At 43.5% G+C, this 21,736-nt stretch overlaps 1 protein-coding gene and 1 long non-coding RNA gene across 15 annotated transcripts in view; one reads left to right on the forward strand and one right to left on the reverse strand.

Annotated features, from left to right (window-relative positions):
* nfixb (nuclear factor I/Xb) overlaps positions 1-21,736 on the forward strand; it is a 135,184-nt gene that overhangs the window by 71,711 nt on the left and 41,737 nt on the right. The window lies entirely within an intron of this gene.
* On the reverse strand, positions 2,099-13,266 carry LOC309704168. The gene is made up of 3 exons (XR_014276161.1): positions 13,021-13,266; positions 9,966-10,076; positions 2,099-4,030 (listed from the first exon to the last, which is right to left on the reverse strand). It is a non-coding gene; the product is annotated as an uncharacterized lncRNA (long non-coding RNA).

Here is a 21,736-nt window from a genome sequence, read left to right on the forward strand (position 1 = left end):
GCATGTATTTTAAATCAAACACTCACCCACATATTCATAAACCTAACAAAGTAGCTCCATCCAGCCAAACACTGGAAATGAAACATCAACAATTAAAGTAAAGAGAACGTCTGAAAAACACATGTCTTAGGGATGAAAGTGCTCTGATTCCTGCCACTTCCATCTTTTCCAACTTCCCACTGTGGACTTTTGGTCACATTTTTTACTTCCTCATCTCACAATGTGCTGTACATCTGTAAGTTTGTGTGAGTCATTCATTGTGGCCTAATGTGCTCCCAGGTCTCGGTCCGGGATCTATTCGAGACTAGACTCCAGACAGCAACTATAGCAGCTCTTTGAATAGACCGTAAAAATCGTTTGTCTTTTTCATGTTTACAGCCTTTGAATAAATGCTCCTCCTTAACCAGATTTATGGACAAGAGTGTGTTTTCCATTCAAGGCGGACGATGCCCAGATGATTGCCCCGTTACTTTAGGGATACTCATCCAGCACTATATAATGTCTATACAGCCCTTACACGATCCTTAAGGGACACTCAGTGCCCCGCAGTGTGTGAAATTTGCCCCAGATAATCATCTCCTTCTGGGACACAGCCACTTTCATCACCAGGCCTGTTTTACACACCATTTACCAGAGAGAGAGAGAGACGTGCCTCGGCGACCCCTCAGCTCTAAAAGCTTTAACGCCTTTGCTGAAATGGATGTTCAGAAGAACATTTTCTCCTGTGCTTCTCTAACTCATGCAGTGAAGCACAGCTTGGTAGTATACCAGTGGAGTGTAGATGGGAGACCACAAAGCTGGAGTTGACCAGTAATGTCTTTTTCCAATTAACGGCAGGTCCTCTTGGGAATTGTCTCTCTAGGATAACGGATCGCGAGGTCCCTTGCAGCCCCTCCGCTGACTCTTTTTTTTTCTACCTTCTCTTTCCTCGATCCATCTCTTTAGCCCCCCCCCTGTCTTTCAATCTCCCACACAGCCCTGCTCCTCTCTACCCATCGTCATTGTGTCTTAAATCACTCTTTCCGCCTGATTTTGTCTCAAAGGTGATTGAGGAGGTTCTCGCTATAGATGAGAAAAGGCTCTCAATAGATGAAAGGAACTAGACAACCTTGCTGCTCCACTCCCCCTTAAAGTAACAGAATGATGCAACACGCTCTCTCACACGTATGTGAGGGAGAAGGAGTACTATGCATTAAGATATCTTGCCTGTGGGAGGAGAGGTATGCCAACAAGTGGGGAGATGAATAGTGCTAAGGCTTGTTAGACCACATATGAGATGGGAATGAGGCTGGTTCTTTCCTTCCTCAAAGCTCAGTATGAAATAGATCTCCTTTCAGCTGAGATGGAGCTTTTTAATGTGTGATTTGTGTGCGGGTACCATTGTGAGTTCAGGCATCTGCACAGACGTCGTCGGAGTTGTGATAAGAGAAAGATTTCTGCAAACGGTTAAATCCATGTTAACCACAAGAGTAGCATGCCATGGATGCATGTACGGAGGTATACTCGGACACACGCCCGTGCGTATAACTCACTGTGGTGTCCTGAGCCTGTGTGGCCCAGCACTGGGATGTGGAGTGAAGCAGGAAATGTGTGAGCCATGAAGGCATGTGTTTATGCTGGCTGCAGTCGCCCATCACCAGCCAGAGGGAAAACAGACACCAGGGCCGCTCCGCTTGCTCTCCATCTTACTTCTTCTCCTCCAAACCCTCAGCGTGATCTTTTGTCACCTCTGGGTCTCCAAGATTTCAGCTCTCGCACAAGTTTCTTTATTATTCCTCTGTTTTTCCTTCTCATTGTTTTTCTTCACTTCTCATCCTTGAAAAGCAGGCTACAAAAACAAATCTGCACACTACATGTCAGATATTATAGTTCTTTTAATAACACAAAGCTGGTCTTTAATGTGCACGGTTCAAAGAGGGACATTATCGACAGAAAATCTGTTCCAGAAATAAATACTTCCAAAACAGCTCTCCACCACAGCAGCAGAAGTAACCCCTGTGGGGACCCTCTATTGGCTGTAAAGATGAGCTGTTTAGATAATGACACTTATAAATAAAAGTATGAATACTCATTAAAGACAAATAGTGAAGCAGTGAGGCAGTGTTAATAAAAATGAAGATTTAATAACCCACTAATAATCCAAAAATACATAAAGGCTGACTTACAGAACTTGGCTAAATTTCTCACTGTTGTTGGCTGGAGCCCTGAATCAACAGTTTGCTCTCATCGAGGCGATTTTTCCTCAAGCTTTGGACAATAAAGTTTTGGACAATAAAAGTCCCGTCACACAGTTGAATGGATTTCAGTATTTCTCTGTTTGTAATACGGCTGCATTAGCCTAATCATTCCCTGATGTTTCCTATACTCTGTGTAACTTTGTATGTGTAGTGCAGTGACCCAGCAGCATGCTTGATTGTGATCTGCACTCCGTTATGGGTAGGTGTTGGAGCATGGTGTGGCAGGCCAGTTATCAGAAACAATGCGAGGAATATATGCACAGAGTGGTTTCAGAGTTTTGTCCACCTTTGTCTATAGGATAAAACACTGAAACCAACTAAGATAAATTGTGAACTGAACCTAATGTTTCAGTCAGGGTCACTATAGTCAAAAGAAGATTAGTTCCATCTGCTGTAATTTAGATTTGGCATCATAGCTCAGTGGAACCTCCCCACGTTTCCACACATATATGGAAATCAGAAAGAGCTGTGGCGAGACCCCCTCACAGCGCAGGCATCAGTCACAACAGATATGACATTGAGTCAGAGACGGGATAAAAAGGAGCTGGGGTGGAGTTAGGTTACAAAGTGGCTTGCAGATCTTTAACAGCTAAATAGCGTACACTATGAGATTTACCAAGTTGAGCTATCAGCCGATGTTGAGATCAGTTGAGTTTGATGTTGGTTTTATTTTCTTTGGCTGCCAAACGAGCGCCGTTCTCTAGGTTTGGAAGGATGCTGATTGCTGATTGGCATGTTTTGGCTTGGCAACTTATACTCCAGGTTTTGCAGACCATGATCATTTTCTGTTCCACCTCGCAGTCTTGCCTCACTTATCTTCATCACTGTCACATGCTCTCAAACAGTTCGTCTCTCTTTGATGTACTCCTTTGCTTTGGGTTTTTAACTTTGTCCATCTACTCTTTGCTTTTGTCACAGTGCGCCTTTGACTTCTTTGCTTCTTTTGGTTCCACGATGCAGCTACTGACACTGCCAAGTATTCTTCTGGGGACATTACAGTGGAGACAGTTGAAGGAGTTGACGGAGCGATCAATCAAGGGTCCCTGTTCGAACTTGAACCGGGGGTTGTGGTTTGCCATTGGTCCCTTAATTTATCCTCGAGTTCGGAAACTTTACTTTCCATACTCTAAGGCAAACCGACATCTACAGCAGACTCCTTCTAATTTTTGCCGAAGTTAAACTTTAGTACTTTGTGAGCATGCATGAAGACACTTCCCTCATAAATATTTATTCTTCCCACGTAACTGAAACTCCTGTAAAGCATTCGGGCCTCTGTCTCCTGCTGTTACACATGTGTCCAGGCTAACTGTGAGCAGAAATGTTCTCCTTCAGACAAAATAAAATCCTAAATGTTCAGATTTTTAGTTATTTTAGTTTTTCCAATTGAAATAAGTTCGAACAAAGTGTCCTGAGGCAACTCTGGCTTTCATATAGCACGTTCACAAGTGTTGATTGTGCTAAGGCTCACTAATAGAAGCTAACTTTTCCAAACACTTGACCTTCATCAAGTTGAAATGGACAATTTACCACAAGCTTTGCTGGATCTGAGAGGGTTTAGGATAGAAAAATGTTCTTGCATGAGAACCAAATGGTACATGAGGTGTGGGAGAGGACTGATGTTATGGGTGACGATAGTGATATTAATGTGCTTTGAAAGAACAGGAAGTGAACACACAGTTGACCTTTAAGACTTTCTGATATTCTATCTCTGTCTCTTTTATCTGCCTCTTCTCATGAACACACCATTCTCCTCATTAAAAAAAGCACCTTTGGCCCGTCCGCGTAGCAGCAGCCTGTAAGAAAAACAGAGGGAAGAATTAACGGCAAAAAGAGTTATGAGGCAGCAACGAGGTTATGTTTGTAATGAAACAAGTGTGTCATCTTCTGGCTGCACAAAGCACTGGATGGGGAACGGGGTGTAAAGATCTCTCAGGCATGCAGAACGCCAACTGAGAAGTTTGAAAGCTTTAGAAAGACAGACTGTCAACAAATGGCATCGTTACTATTTGATGAGTCCCAAAAGTGCCTTTCAGCTTATGTTTTGTTCTTTTTTTCTGGTGCTACAGTCAGAAAATGTGTTTTAAAAATGTACAGTGCAGAAAAACAAAGCAGACCTCTAATCCTGTGCCTACCTGCTCTCACTCTTCCTCTCCCCCTCTCTGTTTGATATCATCCTCCATCGTAAGCAGCTGATAGTGATGGAAAATTGGTCAATACAGATAGAGATACAGGCTCATCGGCGGCTGTGCAGGTCAGCTCGGGCGCAGATAGATTTAGCGGACCAAGCACGGTCAATGTCAGTGGGATCTGTGAGGCTAAGTCCCAGTGAGCGTGTGGATCCCGGTGATTGAGTGATTGAGCGCTTAGCGTTTGAGCCTGTGGACAGCCCAAACAACTTAATCCCCACCCCCACCATCACTAACGTCCCACCAGCCCCAGCCCACTCCATCCCTTCTCTAACTCCAGATCAAACAGCAGAGAGGGTTGAACGGAGGCAAATTTAGAGGAAAGGGCTTTAGCTAGGGGGAAAAAGAAAAAGCTCCTTAATGATTTAATCATGGAAGATACTTATTTGCTGTAATATGAGGGTCGCCGCTCAGCTCTGTACACTGTGTACAAATCTCTGTAGGCCAGCGATGTGTGGCTGATGAGGACGGGAGAGTTTGTGATTATGGAGTTGGATTAAAAGACGAGGTTGTGCTTTTTTGATTGGGGACAAAGTCGGAGTCGGAGGTCAGGCGCACTGGTTGGAAATGGGATGATCCTTTACGGAGAGAGGATATCCACTTATAGTTTGAGGCATGCAACCTTGTATTATTACCACTGCTTTTTCATACTTGAAAAAGTAAAGTATCCTAGGGCTGACCACCAGGATGGGTCTTGATATTTTTCCTGTGTTTAGTATTGATGGTTATCTAGAATCAACCGCTGGAATCAGATGCTTGCCTTTTCTGACCTTATCAAATTATAATTTCAGGGTTGGGGGTTTTGCTGATTTTACACTGCATTTCAAATAATTTAATAAGTTTGTATTAGCATTAGCATTGCTCATTATATTATAAGGTTCCTGGGCCATTTAAAACAAAATAGTATACCAGATGTGCACATGTGAACATATTAAAAATGGTTGTGATGTGTCTCTCTGAAGTGAAGTGTTTGCACACCAGATGACTGATTAGCTGTTCCATTTTAAAAACTTCTCAAGCACCTTAACCACGCAAGGCAGTTTAACATTAATGTACCCATGTAAATACAAAGTAACTCCACAACAACAATAAACTCGGTGTCTCATAAGAATCTGCTGCTCTTTGCATTAGCATTGTTGTCTGTGCTGCAGTGTTCTTCATGCCGGCTGATAATTGGTTGGTGATCCTCTTTCTTCATCTGGGTAGCCAAGATGATGACTCACTTTCTTGACTGTTATAGATACACCATCTGTGTAGCGTGCATGTAGCCGCACTTGTCAGTGTATGAACGCATTCACAATAGCAGGTTTACGTTTGGAACAGAGTGGTAAATGTGGCAGATTTGGCTTTGAGCTGCTTTACTAACGAAGAGCTGCGGCTACAGAGTACAGGCGATAGTCTTAGTTATTGATCAGAAGTCGTGGTTTTACTGTGCACATGATGGTTACAGCACCACAGAACCTGCTTTTTGGCTGTTAAATATGGAAAAGATCGCTGTGTGTAATGTATATCTGACAAATAAAGGCTCCTATAAAAAGAAAAGTCTGGTAAACTAATTTCAAAGTTTATGTATTTTCAAACTTGTAGTCCTTGAACCCAGAAAGGGCTTTTTCTTTCCTGAATGCGGAGTTTCACTTCACAGTTTCTGTAAAGTAAGTTCTCTTTTTCCCCAAATTAACACTGATGTATTTGAGAAGTTTGGATTCCTTATAATTATTCTTAAACTAAACAAGATTCTGCTGTTTGGCATCAAGCTCACATATTGATTTCTATAGAGCAGAGTTTCCTCGGTGGAGCCACTTTGGTGTACGAAGCCAAGTCTGGCTTGTTGTCGCTCGGGTTCACACACCTACACATGCATGGTCATGAGTGGATCATATAGCTGGAGAATAATCCATCTAAGTCCCTGAGTCCTCACATCAGAACTGTGTGTGGGTAGTCTTTATGCTCTGCTAAGCAAGCTTATCTTCTCTGTTTGAGCTGTAAAGCCAAAGGTCTTAAAGGTGCTCATGTCTCAGAGGCCCTCTGCCTCTGACCTCGGAGGAAGACTGAGACTTGCTGTCTTTGCACTAGTGCAAACTGAACAGTATAGAAAATATAGTATATTTTAAGAAATAACACAGATTTTTATTTCATTTTTCACTCAAATGTTAATGCTTTCGTGCTGCTGTAAAGAGAGGAGCCCCTGGATGTTGCACACTGCGCACAGATTATGGCAAATAAGCCGCTATGATGATGATTACTGGAACTGGATCACCGACGTTGATTACTGGCCATGCATGCGGCACATGGAGGTTAAAATAGGAGTTCGTGTGGAAAAATCTCACAGTGATCATGAAATTGCCACCTGTGTTTCTTCACCGACGTTGATCTTGGCTATTCTGGCCTCATTTAGAGCTCTGCTGACTTAACGTTTTGATTGGAATAATCAGGGCCTTCCATGAAGGGCAGAGCTATTTTGCTCTCTGATTCAGTGTTACTATTTCCAATCTGTGGTTCCTCTTTGACTTGCCTTTGCTAAATGAAGGAGACGGTGAATGTGAAAAAAAGCCTTGCCAGTATGCTTCCTGTAGGTTAAAGGATGAGGAAGAGGTGAAAAATGAGAAGGAAAGAAGAAAAGAGAAAAAGAGGAGAAGAAAGGCAGGCAGAGCTGAAGTAGAAAGATCCAACTTCTCAGATCGCACCAATTACAGGAACCTTCAGGAGCCAGTGTCTGCAAAAAACATTAGCAGCCCTTCTCACATCCTTTCCCCGCCTTTGCCTTGGCACGCTGTGTCTTTTGCTTTCCGTCCCTCCTTCATCTTTCTCTTTTCTTTTTTCCGTTTTATCTTACGATCCCGGTGGGGTTACTATTGGTGAGGTACTTAGGTCCTGCACTAAGTTTTCCCCCAGTGTGAGAGTGCGCTCTCACACAGCAACTGGGGAGCTGTGTGAGAGCCCTGAACCAGCATTGAAGCATTGAAGCGCTCATTGTAGCTGACTGGTAAAAAAGCAAGTCGATTGCAATTCTTTTGGAACCAAACACAGCAACGAAAGATTTTCTAGCTAATACCTGTCAGGACGTCGTAGTCCTGGTTTTTCACAGCGGTAAAAACCACTACAGTGGTAAAGTCTTACTTGTTGCAAGAAAAAAGACTTGAGGCTAAAGCTTGATATTTGAGGTTAAAAAAATATGCTTGTTCTCAGTTTGTGATCCATTAAAGATTTCATTAAAGATCATTTTTGTATTGTAACGTTGTATGATTGTAGCGATGTTTAATTTAGTTTTTTTCCAGTGTGTCTGGCGTGTATCAGAATCTGAACACTTGAGTAATACCAGCGGAAAGTATGTATCCGTATGTGTTGGTAATTCTTGAAAATAAAGGATGAAGCTCCTAATGTTAAAATGTGATGGCACTGAAGAAAGGTGTCCATTTAAATGATTTCTACAGTGAGCTTCTAACCAGCTCCTGTGTTTGCCGGTAGTTTGTATAAAAAGTGCTGACCTGTCTGCAAACACTCGCAGACTATTCACCAAGCACTAATAAAAGTGTGATACCAAAACAGAGAGTGCTCATTTCAAAAGTTGCACCTTTTTGAAGTGCAAATATACATTGTTGGTTAAGAGTGCTTCTGTTGCTAACAACTGATCTCAGCCTGTGTGAATGAGACCCAAGGAACTTCCACATTGGCAAGTTGTCTTTTTGCTCTCTTGCTACAAACTGTAAAGCTAAAATCAAATCCTTCTGTGGAGATATCACTTTTTACTTAACTACATCTTTTTTTAAAACCCTCCAAATGTCAGAGTTTGGCAGATTTATTGCAGAGCAGATTGCATTACATTAGTAATGCTGGCTGTTGTTCTTCTGACCCCTGATGATAGCTGACGCAGATGTAGGACAGTGGCTGCGTGACTCACAGAGGTACTGATGGGATGAGAGGACGCAGAGCGAGCGCGCTCAGATCTCTGTGGGATTCTCTGAACACTATTACTGTACCCTAAAGACAGGACGAGTCCCTCTGTGGGGCCCGCAGAGCGCAGAGAAAGGCGTTGTTAGGACATAGATGACTGACATGTTAGTGTTATCTCTCGACTGTGCTGGCCAAGCATGTTTGCACATCTGGGGTAACATATCTGTGCTGACCACAGAGGTGGTGATTAAATGTAATGACTTAATTTTTCTCCTGGGAGGTTGGGTAACATAAGAGAGGTTTACTGGAGGCATTCAAGCTCCGAAGGCTCACAAGTGCAACTAAATCTGGCTCTGGCATGGAAATCTCGATAGTTCAGAAGTGACCATTGCAGAAGGCATGGTCTCCTCTTCAAGAGACATTAAACTGAGATTGTCCAATAATAGGGGCGCCTCTGTGTTTAAGAACTCTAGAAGGAAGTCCAGAGTTTCTGCTTTAAGCTGCTCTTTTTCTTTGTGCCTTTCAGATATTGTTTTTTTCCTTCTTTTCTTTTTTTTTAGTCCAACATTTTTGTGTATGTGCGGCGAGCAGCCCACATCTGCACTTTTTTTTCTCTCTCTCTTTTTTTTCGGGCAGCGGAATTTGAAACTTAAGCAAAATATACAGGTCCTTTCATCAAGCCCTGCCACGGTGAGGAGAGAGGAGGGAAAAAGGTAGAGACAGGGAGATGACCATTAGTCTGTTCTTCTGCACTCTAATTTCACTGGAAGATAAGTGAAATCACATGTTGGCAGCGATTCGGGGGGGAAATACAGAGCAGAAGAAGAGTGAAGGGAAGGAAAGTTTCAGATAGAGGCAGAACAGCACTGCACAGGCAGACCTAATGTAAAATACATTTTATAACAATAACACGTAGCACGCTGTAAGACTATGGGATTGCTAGACGACAACACGTGCATCTGTTCTAAATAAGCAGGCGTTTGTTTACACCCACTATGTTATTTCACATTTAGTTAATGTGGTCAGCAGTGTTAATGTACATATAAAAATACAGTATAGATTAGGTGAACGTCTGAGTGCCCTAAAGTGCTTCCATTTGTTAGCAATGACACAAACCTCTTAGCAAGTCCTTCCCTATTGATAACCAGCAAATATGAAGAAACAGTAGCATCCATTTAGAGTCACGTTTGTTTTCCCCTAATGAATGTAAGTCCAATATTCATGCTCCATTTAGCTCTCGTTCTGCCTCCACTAACTAATGAGGGTAATATCTGGCCCTTTCGCAGCTAAATGATCCGCTGTGTTCACCAGCTAGTTGCTAATTTTTCTGTTGTTTGGTGCTGGATTGGTTTATGGAAGCTATTCTACTGTAAATTGTGCTATGAGGGCGTATAACATAAGAGCATGACAAGATGCTATGGAGCTGAGAGTTGAGTGGAAAATTTCTGTGGCGTTTGCCACTACAAACAGCTGATTTCTCACTTTAGCAGTGATCAACAAGAAAAAACAATATGGAGTACGGCTGCGTTAAGCTTTGTAACACAGCACTGTGGGCTCTCTAGCAAGTCTCATGTTACGCAGCATATCATGGTGTCATCATGTTGCCTAAAAACCACCAAAGGTACAAAAATCACAGAGCAATGGTACTCACGCATATGCATGTTCTGTTTGATGCTGTTTGATGAAGTACCTCCAGGTTCTGTGTATGTCAGTTGAAGTGTCTTTGTTACCCAGTGGCATCTGAAATCTTCTTTCCAAAGACCTAATTCAAGATCAAATGAGTGTTTGTGTTTTGAAATCAGCATTAAGACAAAGAAAGAATAGTGCCCACTTTACTCCACAGTCTACAAGTCTCAAAGTAAACAAAGTATTTCTCCTTTAATTACTCCAGTCACCTTGTGTTGCATGTGAGTGTGCAACTGCAGAAAAGAAGGATCTAATAAAACGGTTTAATAACACCAGCTGTGTTGTTCTAAAATGAATGTGGACCCTTCTTTGTGTCACTGTAAAAGGAAGATGTGGGTTGCCTACACTTTAGTCTCTTTAACTTTGTTCTTTTGGTTTTCGGTTCTGGTTAATGACATGTTGTGAAAGCTGTCACAGAATGGGTTAAGGAAAAAACTCAAACATATGTGTAGGTCTTAACTAGGGCTGTTCGATATAACGATATATATCAGACGACGATATAAAAACATCTGTCGTTTCATTTTACGCTATCGTTTGTTTCGTGGTGTCGCAAAATAAACTGTTTACAGCAATATTTTTTCATGGTTCTGATGTCACTGTAGTTATTATTAATTTCTTAAAGTTCTCTCTTTCTCTTATATTTAATATACTGTAACCACACTACGGACGGACAAGCGCCTGTTTTTATGCGTTGTCGTTAGCAACAACGACAGTAAAACTATCGCGTGTCCGCTTGTTTATGTTCCACATAAACCTTTCACAATAAAGCTCAAGATCCTGTTGAGACTTTTCAAAATAAACTGAATCACGTGAAAGATGCAGAGTGTTTACGGATGAGAAGTAAAAAAGAGCCGCCAGGTGCTAAAAAATAAACCTTAGACTCAAACGTTAGAACAGGCTTTCCCCCGCAGCACGCCGTGTAATGAATACAAAGAAAACGGCGCCGTTACAACTTATGTCTAAAAATGTATCGTTTCATGCATCGGCTAAAACACTCGACTCCAGCTACACGACGCGCAGCTGGAAACACTTCACGCAAGTCGAGCTGCCCGAGATTCACAGAATTTACAGAAAATGTTAAATTTTTGTGATTTATATCGTTATCGGACGATAGATGTCTGATATCGGGATATGAGATTTTGGTCTTAACAGTCTTTGTCATGTCCTAGATGCATCAGTCAGTTTTGACCTTTCAGGAGACGCTGTTTGTGCCCAAACCCAGCTTTTCTGAAAGAGACTACGATGACAGGCAGTAGCTGGGAATGCATTCATAAAAACATTTCTAGAAAGGTACTGATGCCTTTGCTCAAGGGTTGCAGACTAACGCATTTCCTCCTGCGTTTCTTCAGCCAGCTCAGAGAATTAAGCCTTAACAGATAAATTTGAAAGCTTATCTCTCAGTTGGGCTGCAGCAGACTCTCTGCTGTTAATGTGTCCTCAGGTGTAACAGTGCCATCTGACATAAACCTCCACTGATCTTCTGACTTCTACACTGCAGCAACTCAACCCTGCATCTCATTTTACCTGACATCCACCGCCAGTGCACGCCTTACAGCCTCTCCTCTTTAACTGTCCCTTTGTTGACTGGCCTTCTCTTGGATGGCAGCCTGCGACACAGACAGTGTGAGTGATCTTCGTGAGCGGCATTTTGCCACCCCTCCTTCGCTCGTTCACTCTAACCTTTCTTTAGTTTGCACCGCCGACGGCCCTCTAATCCACAGCGATGTATAATCCAGTCCCCGGTGCCAGTGGTAATGCAGGCTTAATTTCATTATGAAGTTTAATGGGCATAGCAACAGGCCGGGTTACATGACTATAATGCAGTGTGGGTCTCACTTTGGGGATAGTTCCCCGAGGCATTCACAGTCTCAAACAATTACTTCCCCCTTTCCTCTGAGGTCCTATTATTCCAGCTGTGTGTGGAGCAGAACTGAGGTCCTGTCAGTTTGTCGATCAATCCACAAGCTTTGATGAATTTCTATTGAATTGGCTCATCCACACACAGCAGATTGTCTTTGTGTGTCAGTGAAAGCTTTCAGCAGCAATGGGATGAAAGCTTGACCAGGAATCAGGTCAAGAAAACGTCCTTTTTTACATGGTGCACAGCACAGGAAATGGTCTTCTTTAGTTCTCACTGCTGGAAATCCTCCGTGGGGTTTAACCGATGGCTTAACTGATGCCATGCACACATGACAACCAGTCTCTAGCAGTAAGGGCAGCAAAATATTCGCACATCAGCAGACTCTGACATTTTGTACCAGGCGACTGGCAGGATCGAGACAGGCTGAGTCCTAGAAGAGTTCAACAAGTTGCAAAAGCAACAAGTGAAGTCTTGTTATTGATCAGAATAGTTTGCAGTGTTCTTTCATTTTGTTTCAGAAAAGCAGCGATTAAGTGATACTTTTCACCACTACAGATATTCACAGTCTTAACTTTGCACTGGCAGATTTGAAGCGGTTAGACAAATTTTCCACAATCGAACCCAAACCCCCCCCCTTTCTGCTTCCATCCAGAAATTTTACGCTGGAAAAACAGAAACTCTAAAGCCTGTTTACATCTTTAGACGATGGATTGCATCATGCACTGTGATCACAACGTTAACTGCCTTATCCGCCTCCACACACATTTCAGATTCATACGTTCAGGGACGATCGCACAGAAAACACACATGTACCCACAAAACTATGTTTAGACATGAAAAACAGCGCATTTATGACACGGTGGGTTTCTTTTCATGGGGGTACTTTATAACGTCTTCTCAAGATTGCATTTGTGTGAGCATGTGTCGGATCAGTTCTATCTGGCCCCGGAGGATTGTGCTAGAAGATGACGAACGATGTACGGTGGACCGATGATAAACGCAGACTAAGTTTTACTGGATTTCCTTTTTAGTCCACGGTTTTGGCCAGCGCACTGACTTTCCCTCCGAGTCTACTCGGCCTGCTAAAAGGGAAGAGAGTCACTAAACCCCCAGAAAAAAACAGCAGAACTGAGTATAAAGAGAGCGCGAGAGAGTATACCTCTGGGATCTGGTGTGTCAAAGACGTCCTCCACTCATTCTTTCCCCTGATCAGTTTCTGATTGCATCTTTTCTCTTTCTCCAATCCATCCTCTCACACCTCCCTCATTTCCTTTCCTCTTCTTTCCTCCGTCCTCTAGCCCCCAACATCTCCCTTTTTCTCTGCAGTTCTTCACCCCACCCTGTATTTTTTACTCCCTTTTTTTCATTTGCAATTACAGTAATATGTAACATCAGGCGCAGTGAGATTTAGGGCTTTACCTTACATAACCCCGGGATTTAGCTGCAGGGTTTTAAGGCTTCTCTGAGCCGCTGAGCTGGGGGCAATCGGGCCTCTTTAAAATATTTTCAAATGGCTGAAATCCCCAAAGGGCCTATGAGTATGTAGGGATAGGAAGGCTTTGAGGGCCTTGACACAGCACAACCGTCATTATTTAGTGGAGCCTGATCCATTTAAAATACAGCCTTCTCTTTTCTATTCAGTGGCAGCGTTTGTGTCGGGTTAATAGACGGGGGTCAAGACGCACAACACAAACACACACAGCTGTTGACATATTCATGGTACTCCGCTACATCCATATACAGTTACATGATGTCGCTGTCTACTTCAGGCGTGCACTATATATGTTATTTATATGTGTCCAATTTTATGCTTCCTTCCACCAGATGAACAGTCCTCGGCCTCCTTTTACCCCCCACATGAGCCTCCACGTACACACGCTCTTGCCAAATTCACTTATTTCCCCTAAAGATGGCAGCTAAGTGTTGAGTTACAAGTCTATGCATGTGTGTGCGTGCTCTCTGGTCACGCAGAGCTCTTGGCACAGGAGAAGTTTCTTTTTTTTAATTCGTTAACTTTAATGTGATATGACTTTATATTAAACTGTAAAAGAGTAGAAGGAGGGGTTTGGGCTTGGAACCAGATCACTACGCCAACCAAAGCCTGATTTTATTCCTCCTTGAGGCAGGCCAAACGGACAGGCCGTAAATTTGAAATAATGAACTGCCTGGCCTAACTCGGTGATTTGAGCAGGGAGGGAAGTGAACTGCAGAGAAGAACCGGGTACGGCCTGATGGAGGGAAGATAGAGCAGGGGAGAGAGAGAATGGGCGAAATAAGTAAAGAAAGTAACTCTGACAGATAGTGGCGTGAACAAAAGCAGATGAGCATAGAAGATGTCACTTGAGGACAATGCTTTGCATGGGAAGCAGAAGAGGAGTATTTTTCGGCAGAGCCAATGGTGGCTCTGATACTCGAAAACATGCATAATGTTAGCAGGTTTGGGTTTTTTAAAACTGCTTCTTCTGCTTCTTAGGGCAAATTTTTAATTTCTCCCTGGCGCAGATCCTGAGCCAGAAACTGGGGGTGGGGGGTTAAGATGTAAAGCCACCAGGATTAGGCTTATATGAGGGGAAGACATGGGAGACGAGGCTGGGGATGAGCCTTTACAGAGTCGCAGAGGCCACAGCTGACCGGGCTCCTCGGCGTTGCTCAGGCAGTCAACAAGGGGCTTTGCAGCAGCCCTGAAACTTGTGTGTCTTACTGCACACGCAACGCAGGGATGAGGAAGGGATGAGGAGAAGATAAGTTTGGAGATTAAAGCAGGGCATGGAGTGGTGGAGGCTGATGATGTTTTTATGACGAAAGTCCAGAAATGCTCGTAAGTCAGGGAGACTCAGCAGTTCAGTAAGATCTCATGGTTCACACCACATCTCCGCCTGCATTTCTCTTTCGTTCCCATTTGCTCCATCGCCTCGCTCGACCAAAAGACCTCCCGCCCGCTATTTTTTTATCCGTTTTACTGGCCTTCCTGTGTTTTAACAGCCTTTTATAACCGAACTGCAGCTGCAAAAGAAAGCAAGAGAGTTTGGTAGGGAAAGGGGTAGTTAGAGAGGGAGGGAAAGGGAGGGAGCGGGAATTGAATCATGAAATGAGGACCATATTTCCATACTGCGCTCAAATGTGGACTTTCCATTTTTGTAACTGGGGTGCTCTCTCTCTCCCGTCATTCCTTCTCTTCCTCCCTCGCCCTCGCTGTCAGTGAAGTGCTCGGCGCAGCTGTTCGTCAGTAGTTGTCTGTTTGTTTGTGTCTACCCGTCCCCCACCCCTCACCCCGCCTCCCCCCCACCCGCCGCCTCCCCCTCTGCCTTTAGCTCATGTAAACTTTGCTTTTCGTCATGCTTTTTCCACTGCTGAGCGTCTCTGCTTTTGATTAAAGTAAAAAAAGAAAAAGGAGCAGCAGATCCCACTCTCGCTCTCTCCCAACTGCAGCTAACAGAGACGCCATTTCATTTTTCTCCTCCACCCCTTCTTTTTTCGTCGTCTTCTTCTTTCCACAGCAGTTTGTTTAGGTCACATGGCTCTGTGAAAACTTCACTGCCAGTGTTTGTTGAGCTTTCCAGCAAGAGCATCTTGAACTGATATGACTTCCTCCTGTTTTATGACCACTACAAAGCCAACCTTTCTTTTGGTGTGTTAATATTGCAAGCCGCAGCGAGGCCGAAGCATCGGGCCCTGCCTCGCTCCAAGACCTCGCAGCCATCGTCGTAGAACTAACAGACGCTCCCTCGTAACCTCAAAAGTCAGCATCCTCGCCCTACAGATTCAATCACAGCCTCGGCCCCGGCACGTCTAAATTTTGCCACAGTCTGTTCCCGCTCTCATTGCCTCTGACCTCAGCGTGCTTAGATCCTCTTTCCCACTCCCGCTGCTGCCTCAGCCAGGCGCACTATTGCAGCCGAGTGGGCCGCAAGCATCTGTTTACAGCGCTCCTTCTGCAGTGTGAGATAATGATGGCCAGATACAGCCCACAGTAAAATAAACACGCTGCCACCTCCCTCCTGCAGGCCTGAGTTAGTGCACAGCCTCACTGAGGAGGGTCTAACACAGATCCAAACCAAAGTGGAAGAACCCCGGCTCGTATTACTTCTGGAAGTCTTTAGGAATACATTCGCTTGATTGTTTTATTGGATGAAATAGTGAAACACGTGCAGAGAGATGACAGCCTCATCTGACCTGCAGTTGCTCTGTTTGATCCCCTCAGAGCTGTGAGTGTGTGAGGACTAGAGCAGGGTCGTATATAGAAATGGAGGGAAAGGGTTTTAACCTGCCTCAGATACCAGATGAGTGAGGGTTACTGTGTTGGCTGTGGGACAGAAAACTAAAGCATCTTAAATTCTTTCCACTGACTGTTGAATCATTCAGGTATTGTAGTTAAAACTGTAACGTTACTAATATCTGCGCACTTTGCTTTTAGCTTTGGTCCAGTTTTCTTATACAAAATAAGAATTAGACACTTTTTCCCTGAATAGTACACAGCGAGAGAAAGATGTGTTACATCTTCTACTTCTTAAGATCTATGCTGTGTTCACATTTAAAAATAATTTTTACTTGGTGATAATTTCAGAAAAACTGAAAACATTATAAAACATTGTTACAACACAGTGAAAAGTGGGCAGCAGTGGGGGGTCACTGTCCTGAGTGAGGGGATACCTGAGGGGCTTATTGGCACAAAGTGTGAGTGAGAGCACGAGTGTAGACGTAGATGTTTCATATAAATGGATTTCACTGCTCAAAATACTACAAATATGTAAAAAAAGTTTTACACCTTGGCCCACAGGCAACATAAAGAGACTAGCAATACTAGCAAGACTGGTGACATCATGTAAGATTGGCATGGTTTAATAGCACAGTGAGTGGGGTAGTGGAGAACCAGTGCAGGTTAATCTGGCTATGCTGGAAGAAAACTAGTTAAACTGCCTGAATACTTGCAGATAAACACATATAATACGTCCCCTATGCAAACACTCAAAGCAGGCATGTCTGCATTAGCAGACTTCTGCAGCTAAGTACAGGCCTGTGAACCCAACAGTCATGATTGACAGTTTTATCTCCCCAGCTACTGATTTACACATTACTAAAGCCTTTTTCAAAGCATTTAATTAGCTTTTTGCAGCACGCCTAGTTTAGAACGTCTCCGTAGTTAATTATAATAACTTAGCAGATGCAACCCAAACCAGATGGTGATTGTAAACATATCTTGCTCATCTTTAGTAATATCTGTGGTCAGTGTGTGCTCTCCTCAGGCTGTCACATAAAACACAGATATTACAAAGTACTTAACTTCAAGTAACTTTATTGGTGTGTGGAACCTTTTAACCTCCTCTTGATGTCCTCTTACTTTATAATAACAACCACACTTTGAGACAGAGCACATTCAACTGCTCTGCCTGTTGAAGAAAACTCAATGCCTGGATGTATGTGAAAGTGTGTGTCTGTGAGTGTGTTTGTGTACCCTATGGTACGGCTATAAATCGCCATGTATTTTCTCAGCGAGCTGACAGGAGGCAGACAGTGCAGGCGTGGTGACAGCTGAGACGGAGACCAAACCAACGATTGGGCTCTGGGGAGCGGGTTTGTTGTGGAGGACTGGGCTTGACTGAAGGCAGGGCCGGCTGTCACATGTTAATCCAAGGAATACACAGGCGTTTGTGCTCTCTTGCACTACATAAAATATACACTTACTTTCATGCAGCATTGCACATGTGGTTTAAACTTACAGACACGTATACAGATACCATTGTCCTCTGTCCCTAAAGTGTGTAATTACCACATTCGTAGCAATGTGTTTTGACATGTGGTCACACCTGTTCCTCACCTGAATCCACTCGTAGATCCTACCAGGGGCCCTCGGGATCCTCGGGGGCCTCAGGAGAACCCCTGCACACGCACCACAGGCAGAGTGGAAAACATCACATCATCCTCTAAACCGGTTCCCTTTCTCATTTCAGCTGTCCAACCTCCTCCTCTCTGCTATCTCTCTTTCTGTCGTCTCATGTCATCCAGCTCATTCTTCTCTTCTAGCCCCCTCCCGGTGCATTTCTCTCCTTCCTGGTTCCCTCATTTCCCTCACACTCTCTGTTTTTCATAAACTTCTGGCTGAGCTCAAGCCAGCGCTCCCAGAGGCGTAGTGTGAAACGCTAGACATTTCTGAGCGACTGCCAAACAGATGCAGGCTCCTCTGGTCTGCCCCTCAACGTGAACATCCTCTCCGTTTAACACCGCAGAGCCCATAGGCAGCAGGGCGGCCATTGCACTGACGTTCCAGCCTTGAACAGAGGCAGAACACACTGACAGGGACACATTTAAATTAATATACTTATTGGTCATTTTGTTCTGGTATGTTTTGGACATTAGCAGAGCTGCACAGCACAAAACTAATGTGCTGTAATGGCAGAGGAAGACTGTCCTCCCCCCGAATGCCTCTGCAAGCTGTTAGTGAGATATGAGGATGACTTCTTTTTTTCAGTTTGGAGGCCACCAGTAAAGCATTGCCCTGATTCACTCAATAAAAAGCTAACAGCATTTTTCCATAGGTTTTTGGATCATCATGGAAATTGATGCCACTTTAGCATCCTCACTGCTAAGCTCCTGTGGTCAGTGTGATGATGTTTATGTTACCAACTCTAGTCTCGCTTGTTAGCAAATGCTTTTCCAGGACACTGTTATTCTTTATTTTAAGAAAAAAAACATTAACCATGACTGTTTCAGGCGTGTACCCAAAAACCCGTTCAGGAAACCTGCTGGGTTTAGCATAAGGGAACAAAATGTGCAGAAATGCTAACTTATTTCCATGTTTGGGGACTCGCTCCTGCACCACCCTGTTTTGTATTTTGAAGTTAAGTGACCTCTAGTGGCCGTATTAATAACCAAACATTCACCTGTGCTTCTTCTAACTCAGGTAACCTAGAAAAGGAAACTAAGGGACTGACTCACAAAGTGTGAGCTGCTGCCCCTGGTGGTAGTTGAGGGTACTGCAGGTTGTCTTCAAGGCATTGTTTTTCAGGTTTAGAAATAGTAAACAGACTAAATAAAACAAAGGCTTAGGTGTGTTCACGTGTTAGTTGAGAAACACTCCACTTTAACCCAAATCCTGCTTTTTTTGTTTTGTTTTGTTTCGTACATGGATCGATCGCGGTATCAGTGCGATCGCTAAGTTGGAACTTGTTGAGTAAAGGCCTAATTCATTTGGACATTTTCATAGCAGATGTATTAAACGTCTGATCCATGATTACCAGTCACGGCGCACTTATGACATAATCACAGTAAATGTCACGGGGGAAAATGTCAGTATTAAGATTACAAAGTGTTAGTTAACTGTGAGCTCATTTTCGGAAGAGGATTTTCTTCCTCTCAGTGTGAATACTTAACTTAATTCTGCTCCACGTTTTTTGTTTTGTTTGTTTTTTTCATTTTTCATCCTTTTTTTCTTAAGCATGCAATTTCACTGCTTTTTTCCCCTCTCCCTGTCATTATCACCCAGTGCGTGTCGGATTTTAAAGTGCAGGCAGAAGCTGAGATAATAAGAGCGAGGTCAGCGATGCTTATTGATGAATATGTTTTTTGAAGCTGCTAAGTGGATTTGCATCAGTTTAATCTCACTTTGCAGAGTTGGATCTGCTGAGGGTGGGGAGGATGGTTTTAGAGATTTTCTCTGGGTTAATAAGTTAATAGATGGATTGATAGATGGTAGGAATAAATCTCCAATTATCAGCTTGACCAAAGAGAGAGCCTGAGTGGAGCCATAAGCTGCCCAAACTAGGCTAATCCTCTGTGTGTGACATATAGGGACATGCTCTTTGATTCATGTATGTTCTGAGAGACGTGAGGCTGCTGCACAACCCTACCTGTAATGTTATTAACAAAAGATATTATAATGCTGCAGTATTTCCCTCCCAGGCCTTCGGCTGCAGCTGGAGCCTGGGACTAGCCTGGCTCACTTGTCCCAGCACCCCCCCGCCGCCAATACTGGTGACTGCATAGTTTATCAGCTAGCATGTCAGACGGGGAGACCGGGGCAGTTGTTTACTCACCTTATCAGCCTGAGAGATAAAGCCAGCTTTGACACAGATAGCAGGCAGCTCGTACGCATGGACACGCACACAAACACTGGAAGGCTCCCTAATGCACGTGTGCACAAGTGTGCAGCAGCGTGCGTGCCCGCACGGAAACGAGCCGCGCAAACACACGGCTGCGCTGGGAGCCACTGACCCTTGGGCCGGGTTCATCTGGGGACACAGACTGAGAAATGCGGCTGGACGGTGACTCCCAGACAGCTGGTGGTCAAAGGTTGTCTTTCTGTCTGTGCCCTCATTTGGCTGATTGTTTTTTCTCAGGCCTCATCTGCTTCTGTCTGTCTCTTCTTCCTCCTCTTTTCTGCTGCCAAAAAGAGTAAGTCTTCAGTTCATGCTGTAGATGTGGCTGATCCTTCCCCAGAAACACAGATTTGGACCTTTTCCGGTTTAGTTGGGAAAAATATCTTTTAAAATCTGCTTTCTATTAATTTCTCTTGTTTTTACTTACTTCATAGAAACGTTTAGCCGGTACCGCTGTTCTTTGTGTTTCTGTATGTCGCCCCCAGATCTGGTTCATTATAGTTTTGGATCTGGTTTCCTTATTTGACAGCTGAATGAGGTTGTTAAAGGAGGAGCAAAGTCACTGGTGCCCACACACATGCACAAACAGAGCAACGCTTCCCCCTTACTCCAGCTAACATATCATATGTAGACACACACTCACAGTACTACTCACAAATCATGCACATCTAACATTAAGCCTCCATCGGCATCACCCAGGGAGGATGTGGACACTTGCACAGCCATTCATCGCTACCCTAATTCATTAGTCCAAATGAGCATTTATGCAGAGCACACATTATTTTTACAGGCCCGCTTTATGTGTTTGTGTGGAGTTTTACAGCCCTCATAAAACACGTTCTCCAAGCCCCAGATAGATTTGGGAGCATTTATTTGCATAGTTCACCAAACCAAAATAAATCTTTAGTGCGTTCAGGCTGAAAGCCCATTGGTGTAAATAAAGAGCGAGATGCAAATCGTGTTGTCTTATAAACTGAATCATATTTTGTTGATGTTGTATTAAAACATGTGAGGGATTACATCAGCTGAATACTGGCTGCACACTATTTGAATCACTGTTGGTGTGAATCCTGACAGGAATGTTAGAACTCGGACGTCTTCAAGTGAGAATGTTTTTTAAGCTTCGTGCTCCTGGATGCACAGCATACCATCACAACCTTGCAGTGCTAGAAGAACGTTAAATATAACCGTATTGCCTTAGGCCAGAAGAGCTATCTGTAGTTGTTATCATTGTTTATTTACCTTTGCATACATGCATTCCTCTCTGCTCAGAACTTGCATCCTGACAGGATATGAATCAACCTATCAACTTTCATGCCACATTGTGGCATTTTGTTGAAATCCACATTTACTCCAACAGAGCCTGTGGTTACCCCAACACATTCTTCTGTGTAGGTCTGAAGAACTTCACAGAAGCAGAGTTTAGGCTCAGTAGTACAAAACAAGTCACTTGGAGTATTTGTGCATACAGTCCAACAGAAGCCATCAAAACTAGCTAGCTTTGTCCGTTAACCTGCATTAATGAGCTCCTTTTTCATTTTCATGGGGTTTTTGCAACAAGCTAGCTGACTTGTTTAGCAATCAAACTGAATACATGACCATTAGCATTCATTTGGTAGCATGATTGCCCATAACAACAATATTCTCTCTCATTTTCAGCTTTATTATGGTCTTCAATAAGACATCGTTCACTGTTAATGCTCAACGTCTTTTGTTTGGCACAGGTTTCCAAATCAGGAAAAAGTGTTTAATGGGGATCATTATGCTCATCTGTAGCTTTTT

Source organism: Aulonocara stuartgranti (assembly GCF_965226115.1).
Source record: "Aulonocara stuartgranti genome assembly, chromosome: 4".
NCBI lineage: Eukaryota > Metazoa > Chordata > Actinopteri > Cichliformes > Cichlidae > Aulonocara > Aulonocara stuartgranti.